General features: G+C 35.5%; 1 pseudogene; it reads right to left on the bottom strand.

Moving 5' to 3' along the window:
• Nucleotides 1–817: 817 nt before the first annotated feature.
• LOC138143866 (heat shock factor-binding protein 1 pseudogene) lies at nt 818–1,021 on the bottom strand (annotated as a pseudogene).
• Nucleotides 1,022–8,290: the final 7,269 nt, after the last annotated feature.

Consider the following 8,290-nt stretch of genomic DNA (forward strand, 5'->3'; position numbering starts at 1 on the left):
CTTTTGAAAAGGGATAGGGTCAAGTAGAGAATAGAACAAGTTGGGGTCGGGGTAGGATGGAGGGAAACATAGTCATTCTTTCACAATATATCTACTATGGAAATGTTTTGCATAGTTAAGCGTGTACAACCTATATTGAATTGCCTATCTTCCCAGTAAGGGTGGGTGGTGAGGGAGGAAGGGAAAGAATCTGGAATTCAACATTTTCAAATCAAATGTTTAAAATATATACATATTTATAATTTTTTTTAAACATGCAACTAAGAAATAAGATATACAGCACTCGGGTATATACATCCATCTTGCCCTACTAGAAAGTCGGAGGGGGTATGGGAGAGGATATAGGAGAGAACAGATTGGGGGAGGGGGTATACAGTGGGATTGCTGTTTTGGGGTGGTGGGTAGGGGAAAGATGGGGAGAACATTTGTAACTCAAAATCTTGTGAAAATGAATGATGTAAACTAGTTTTTTAATTAAAAAAATGTCAGCAATTTGTTATTGAACTGAAACTATTACAAAAGGCACAACAAATGATTTGACAAAAAATGCACTAAAATGTAAATTTTTAGGCAACAGTAGTCATAATTTCAGTTTACTAATGTTTATTCATTTTATGCATATATTATGAAGCTACCATGTGCAAGATATCAAAAAATAAATCACCTCAAAACCTAACTAAACTGCATATTCTAGGAATACAAGCTTTATAATAAAAATTTGTGCACAGTAGTTAGTTGAAAGTAACTGTTCATTCATCTCCTGGCTTGTATCTTTTCCCCCAGAATCCATTCTAAATGATTAACAAAACCTTAAACTCTAATGTGTAGCAAATACTTTGTTTTCCCCTTTTATTTCTTCCACCCTTGCTTGAGTCATATGGGCAGTGATGTTTTTCTCCAGATCAGCAATGCAATTGTTCATATCATCAATTGACTTAATTATCTGGTCTGGCATGGTCTGAAACTTGTCCTCTATCTGTTGGAGAAGCATTTGAACTGTTTTGGGGTCTGTCTCTGCCATAGCCAGTTCCTGATTACACTGTTTCCCAATTCCTTTCATATGTGCCTACCCATTTTTTTTTTAACATTTGTGGATTCAGGGATCCCTGGGAATTTGATAGCTGCTCTCATTTCAATGCAATTTAAGGCATACAAAGTAAATGCCTTGTAATAATCATAGAAAGGAGATAAAACAAGTTTATTATCTCCATTTTATAGCTGATTGAACCCGAGGTTGATAAAGATTAAATGACTTTTCTTTTGTATTACATTTAGGGATAGAGGTGAGATTTGAACTAGAGGTTTCTCCTGGATCCAAGTCTAGACTTCTTTCCACTACTCAGTGCTTAGGTGAAAGTTCATGATAGGAAGTTAAGAACTGCTTGGTGTTCCAGTTCCTGATACTCAAAATTATACTCTAGATGCACCTATCACTCCCAGTCCCTTTTGTAACCTCCATCTGCCATCCTTAAAAAATAACTGGAGATAGAATTGTGTAAAATTACAGCAACTCACTGACAACATTGATAATAATGATCTAGATTGTGCTTTGAACATTACAAAGCACTTAACTGGTCTAACATTATTCCACATTGATAAGAATTCTATATTATTCTTGTTTTAGGTTTCAATCTGAGGCCCAGCAAGGTTAAATAGCTTGTATAGGATTGTGGGATTATGGTAACGACAAGACTAGAACTCAGACCTCCTGATGATCAGTTGCAGGCACTTACTGTGATGTTGTGTTGTCATTCATTGCTGATATAATCACCTGGTGAAGGATTGCACCAAAGGCTTTCTTTAAATCTTTCTGCTAAATCAGAGACACTACAGGGAGGAGGATTAGCCATGCTCTTTCCTTTTAGCCTGATAGTCACTATCTCTGCCACTAATTGGTGGCAGAGATGCTAAAGCCAGAGTGGTATCAATTAGTCAGTCAAAAACCATCTATTAAGTAACTGCTATGTTATGGACATTAGAGAAACAAAGACATAAATCAAACAGCCTTCCCATCAAGAAACTTACATTCCATCGGGGAAAAATATGTACCTCAGTAAATAAGTGCAAAGCATATACAAAGTTAATACAAGGTAATTGAGAAGCATTAACAACTGGGGAGGTGGTGATCAGGAAAGGCTTCTTGTAGTAAGTGCCACTTGAACTAATTATTGAAGGATTACAGGTAAGGATGAAAAGAGAGGGCATTCCTGGCATGGGGGACAGTTTGTGTAAAGGTACAGTAATGGGGAATAAAATTTCATGTTTAAGGATCAATACATAATCCAGTTTCCTTGAAACACAGTGTGTAGCACTGGAATGGACCTCTAGATTACCTAATTCAGTAGTTTTTAACCCATTATAAATATATTTTTAAAAAATGGATAATTTAATTAGTTTCCTTTGTAATCCCATGTATTTGACATATTTAAAAGCATTGTTCATAGTAGTGGTCTGTAGGTTTCACCGGGTTACCAAAGAGGTCTATCATATAAAAAAGATTAAGAAGCCTCTTCTAATCCAGTCCTTCATGTTACAGATTAATAAATTAAGACCTATAGAGGTGAAATGAGTCACTCAAGATCATGCAGATTACTAGAAAGTTGGAGAGCCTGGATTTGAATCCAGGTCCTCTGGTTTCAAATCAAGTGCTTTTTTTTCAATGCTTCATATTACCTCTTAAAATGTTTTGTTGAAAATTTTTACGTCACTATCACTTTAAATTGACTACCACGCAAAAACCTTCCCTTGTAACAATATGTTTATGCAAAACACCAGCCATTTGGCTATGTTTTACAATGTATATCTCATCCTATACTTGTAGTTCATCACGTTTCTATTGAGACATGGGATATATGCCGCACCAATGAGGCATAATGGATAGCGCTGAACTTGGAGTTAGGAATATCTGAGTTGAAATCCTGCCTCAGATACTTACTAACTTGCTTAGGCAAGTGGATTAATATGTTGAAGCCTCAGTTTATTCACTTATAAAATGGAGTTAATAATAGCACCTATCTCAGAGTTGTTGTGTGGATAAAATAAAACAACATGTGTAAAGTACTTTGTAATCTTGAAAGAGCCATATAAATGACTGCAACATCAGTCTTCAGAAATCATAATTAGTCAATTGGGTGTTCAATTAGCATTTATTTTTTTTTACACGGCCAGTTATTTTGTATGGGTGCCAAGTATCTGAGGCCGGAACCGATCCCGGGTCTCCCGATGCCAGGGCTGGCGCTCTTACTCACTGCGCCACCTGGCCACCCCTAGCATTTCTTAAGCTACTACTGTGTGCCAGGCTCTGCAGTAAGAACTGGGGGTAAAAAGAGAGGCAAAAGACAGTATTTGTTCTCTAGGACCTCAATCTAATGGGGGAGAAGCAATCTGCAAACAATGATGCACAAACAAGCCTGTCAATGTTGTGTTCCTTCATATGGTTGTAGTCATCATATAGATTGTTATCTTGGTTCTGCTTACTTCTTTCTGTATCCCTTCATGTAGGTCTTTTCAAAGTTTTCAGACCTCTTCATATTTGTTATTTCCTATGGCACAATAATATTCCATGATATTTCCATATCACAATTTATTTAGCTATTCTCTGATGGTCATCTGTGTTCTTCCCAAGGTCTTTGCCACCACAAAAGTTATGTTATAAATATTTTTGTATGTAATATCTTTTCCTCTGCCTGAAAATACCTCATTGATGGATTTAATTTGATATTTAGATAAGATGCCATTATCCTCATTTTTCAGATGAGGAAAATGAGGAGCAGAGAGGCTAAAAACTTTAGAGTTATATATGTGCCATTTCTCTCTTACTAGGCTGCAAGCTCTTACTCTTTTTTTTTAATTCCCCCAGTTTTTACATAGTGCTTGTCACAGAGGAGGTATTAAATAAGCATTTGCTGAATTGAATCAATTAATCAATCAATAAACAATTATTAAGGACCTATTATTTGCCACTCACTATGCTAAGCTATTCAGTTGAATTAAAATAAGTGATTTTATCTAAGGCTTAAAGGGAAAGCAGAAGCAGGACTCAAATGTAGATGTTCAGATTCAAAATTCTGTGTTATTAAACAAAATAATGATAGACATTTTATCTCTACCCTGTTTTTATAGCACTTTTACTTCTGAACACATCTTCTCTGCTCCCCTACCTATTGAGCTATCATTTGTAATTGTTTTTCCCCCAAAGATCAGCAAAATGAATTCACCACATTGATCACATTTGATGGTATTTGTAGTATTTCAAGCCCATTGTCTATCATCTCTCCAGAGCCACACTTGAGCTTTGTAATTATGTAGCATTTAGTTTAATTTTATTTTTCTTTCTATTTATATTATTAGTCGTTGTGTGGTAGCTTTTCTGGTTTTGCTTATTTCATTCTGCATTAATTCATGTAAGTACTTTCACATTTTTCCAAATTCCTCATATTTGTCATTCTTTTCAGTGTAATATCATATCATATTCATATTATATTAATTATTCAGTTGGATCCCGATAAATTTTGTTTATAGCTCTTTGTTACAATAAAAAGTGTTCCTATGAATATTTTGCCATACAAGGAATTCCCCCCCCCCCCGCCATCTTTGAATTTCTTGTAATCTGCCCACCTGTGGGCTTTAAGTCTAATATTCTTTCCACAAAATCACATTACCTCAAACCTCATATTAACAAAAAAAAAACCACCTCATATTAACTCAAAGGTAGCAAGGGGCAGGGGACTCTTTACAGAACAGAATTATGTCCCCAAAACTTGTTTTGAAACTAAAAAAAAAAATGTAGGCTTTGGAGTTAGCTAGCCTGGTCATGGTACCCAATATCAAAAGCAAACCAAGGAAGTTTCTATGTACTCCAAGAAAAGTCACAGGAGTGATAAGCGTAAGGAAAATGAATCTTCTTGCTTTGTGGAGGCTCATATGTATATATATATATATATATTTGCTTTTTTTTTTTTTTTGGATGGGGGAGGGCAGGGCAGTTGGGGCTAAGTGACTTGCCCAAGGTCGCATGGCTAGTACATATTAAGTGTCTGAGGCCAGGTTTGAACTCAGGTTCTCATGGCTCCAGAGCTGGGGCGCTATTCACTGCACTATGTAGTTGCCCCTCATATATTTTTTATTTATTTTTAAATTCAGTTTTCTTTTATTTTTTATTCCAAATTCTCTCCCTCCCCACTCCCCTTTCTCAACACATTGAGAATACAAGAAAAATAAGACCCATTTCAATTATGTGTATACTTGCAAAACAAATTTCTGTATTAGACAAGTTCCAATAAAAAAAAGAAAGAAAAAGAAATTTTAAAAATTGGCCCATACATTTTAAAATCAAAGTCATGTTTGAAATGAACTCCCCCTGCCCTCAGTTCTTTCATAAGTCTGTGTTGTGACTATCAACTTCTCATGGGCTAAGGTTTATGGCCAGATTCAGGTTCTGTTTGTGTTTCAAGGAGCCTATAAGCTTGGGCTGGTTGGGAGGAGGGGGAGTGTGACTATTCCTTTCCTTCTCACCATTTTTAGTAGCCTAAGGTGTTTTAGACAGTACTCTTATCAGAGTTGCTTTATTTATAAGGTCTGAGTTCTGTTTCCAAAGATTCAAGTAAGAGCATTAAAAAACATGCTATGCCAAGTGAGTAGAAGAGGGTTTTAAACTGAGGAAATGGAACATGAACATGTTCATCAGAAATCCCCTGTGTCACCAATCTGACAGGTCAGAAATACAGAAAGTATCTTTCTGTCATATGGTACAGTATGATCGCCCTGGTGAAAGGAGGCAGTTTTGCCTGCATCTTTACCAAAGGCATCTTAACTGACACTGTCACACAGCAGCTTCTGTTTACCCATTGTTCACATCATCATGAACTCCCACTATAGAAGGAGGGCAAAGATAGCACTTATCAGTCTAATTCAGTGCCGTGGAGTGTTGGAACTGTGGACCATTACCATTTTTACATACTGACTGATCTGACATTCATTTTTCAGGATTAAAAAAAGGGAACTGGCTCAGTCTTACAAAGGGTTTCAATTTCACATCAGCTCTTTAGTATTCCTGATTACCACTGTAGAATCTTAATTAAGGGAAGGACATAATACAAAAATACCAGCAAGAAAGCAAATGAGATATCAAAATTAACAGTCAAATATTATGTGGTCCTGTATGTTGTGCCCTCTGTAGCACACAGAGCTGGTACTAGGAAGTAGGCAAGGTAACAAGGCAATACCTAGGATGCAGCATATAGGCAGGATGTAAAGAAGGGCATATTGAACAATTAAAAAATTTTAATTACATTATAAATGCCAGCAAATTCTGTTTTTCATGGCAAGAGTATTGTTGTGATAAGAATTCATATATGTTGCAGTGAAGGTTCAAAACCTTTGGTGGAAAGTAGTACATAGTAGGTACAGTTTTTGAAACCAGTGGGTGAAACTCAAATCTTGTGGGCACATGAATGCTTTATCTCTTGTCTGCTATTATACATATGAGGACCACATTGCAGTAAGAGCTCATTTTTTTTCTAGACATGATTTCATTGGTGTAGAGAGCTCTCTGTGATGAACTCCATTTACCAGTGCGTATCAACTCTGAAAATTGCTTTCTTAGAGATTTGACTTGATCTTGGAGGGGTTAAGTGACTTGTCTAGAGCCACACAGTCAGTATTGGTTATTGGAAGGACTCCTTTACTCTGAGCCCTGCTCTTTGTTCATTATATCATAATGTCTCCTTGGCATTATGTCATGGCAAAACATTTTACATGAATTATATAATCTGATCACAAAAATCCTGTTCCATAAGGATATCACTCTTATCTTACAGATGCAGAAACTAAAACTTAGTTTGAACAACTTGTCCAAGAATATTATCATTAAGTAACAGGGCTGGGATGAACTCCTGATCTCACTCAAAAGACAATGTTTTATTAAGTATAATATACTGATTATTAACAATGACCTTTTGTTGTTTAATAATTTAAAGATATGTAATATTATTATCAATTGTCAGTTATTCATTAGAAATCATTAATATATAATTAAGGATATGTAATGTATATTATGATATAATAAAACATAGATGATATAATATAATATAATAGGATATGTAATATTATTAGGGTAAATACTCTACTTCCCAAGCTATTCCATCTCCACACACACCGATGCAGAGCTCATCTCTGCTACTACTTGGTAGATAGATTTAAGAGCTGCTTTGGCTGAAAAATCAGTTTACTGTCAATGTAGTGGTGTCACCCTGTACTTGGCTAGACTGGTCTTCAGCTGGCTGACATTCATTTGGTCATAGGGCCCATAAAGCCTTTCTAGAGTAGGAAGACTTTCCAGAGTTTGGCATCTGCTGGTATAGCTTTCAGTAACTATGTTATGATTGGGTATCAGAAAATGACTTTAGTGGAAAGTCTTTGTGATCAGTAAATATCTTCAGATGGAATTCAAAGTTGATTGGCATTAGAAATAAGTTTTGCTTATGCACTAAAATATTTATAGCAGTAATTTTTGTGGTAGAAAAGACTTGGAAATGCAACAGATGTCCATTGATAAGGAAATGGCTAAACAAGTTGTGGTATGTGAATGTAGTGAAATAGCACTTTGTTCTGAGAAATGATGAATATGATAAAAACAGAGAAGCATAGGAAAATTTTATGAATTGATACACAATTAAGTCAAACTAGGAAAACAATATATACAAGGGCTACAACAGTCAATAGAAAAACAAAAACAAAAGAATCAAAGATGAATGCACCAAAAGTATTATGATCCAGCTTTTTCTCAAAGAAGAGATATGACATGGTACCTCAAACACCCTTTACCATTTCTTTGCAGAGACAGGGGACTATAAGTATGAAACACTGTATATGTCAGATTTTTTTCAATATATTTCTTGTTTTGCTAGCTGGTTTTTTCCCCTTTTCTTTTTATTCTTATAAGGACTTACTCTTGAAGTAAAAGGAGGAATACATTGAGAAATGTAGATGAAGCAAAACCAAAATATAGTGATAAAACTTACTTTAAAATGAGTTTTGGTTTATAGTAATAATATGATGCTCAAGAGTCCTAGACTGGGAATCAGGACACTTGGGTTTTGGATTTTGGTTCTACTTTTGCTTATAGTTTGGTCTAGGCCCTTCCACTCTCCAAGTTTCATTTTCCTCATCTATTAAATTATGAATTTGAGTGAAATTATCCTAAAAGTCCATCCCACATTAATATTCTATGACCTCTAAAATCCTTTCCAACTTTAACAGTCTATGAAATCAGTGAAACCCAAGCAGATCA

This window comes from Petaurus breviceps, unplaced genomic scaffold (genome assembly GCF_028583685.1).
Source record: "Petaurus breviceps papuanus isolate PSGF00001 unplaced genomic scaffold, PetGlider_PUasm1.0 90667, whole genome shotgun sequence".
NCBI lineage: Eukaryota > Metazoa > Chordata > Mammalia > Diprotodontia > Petauridae > Petaurus > Petaurus breviceps.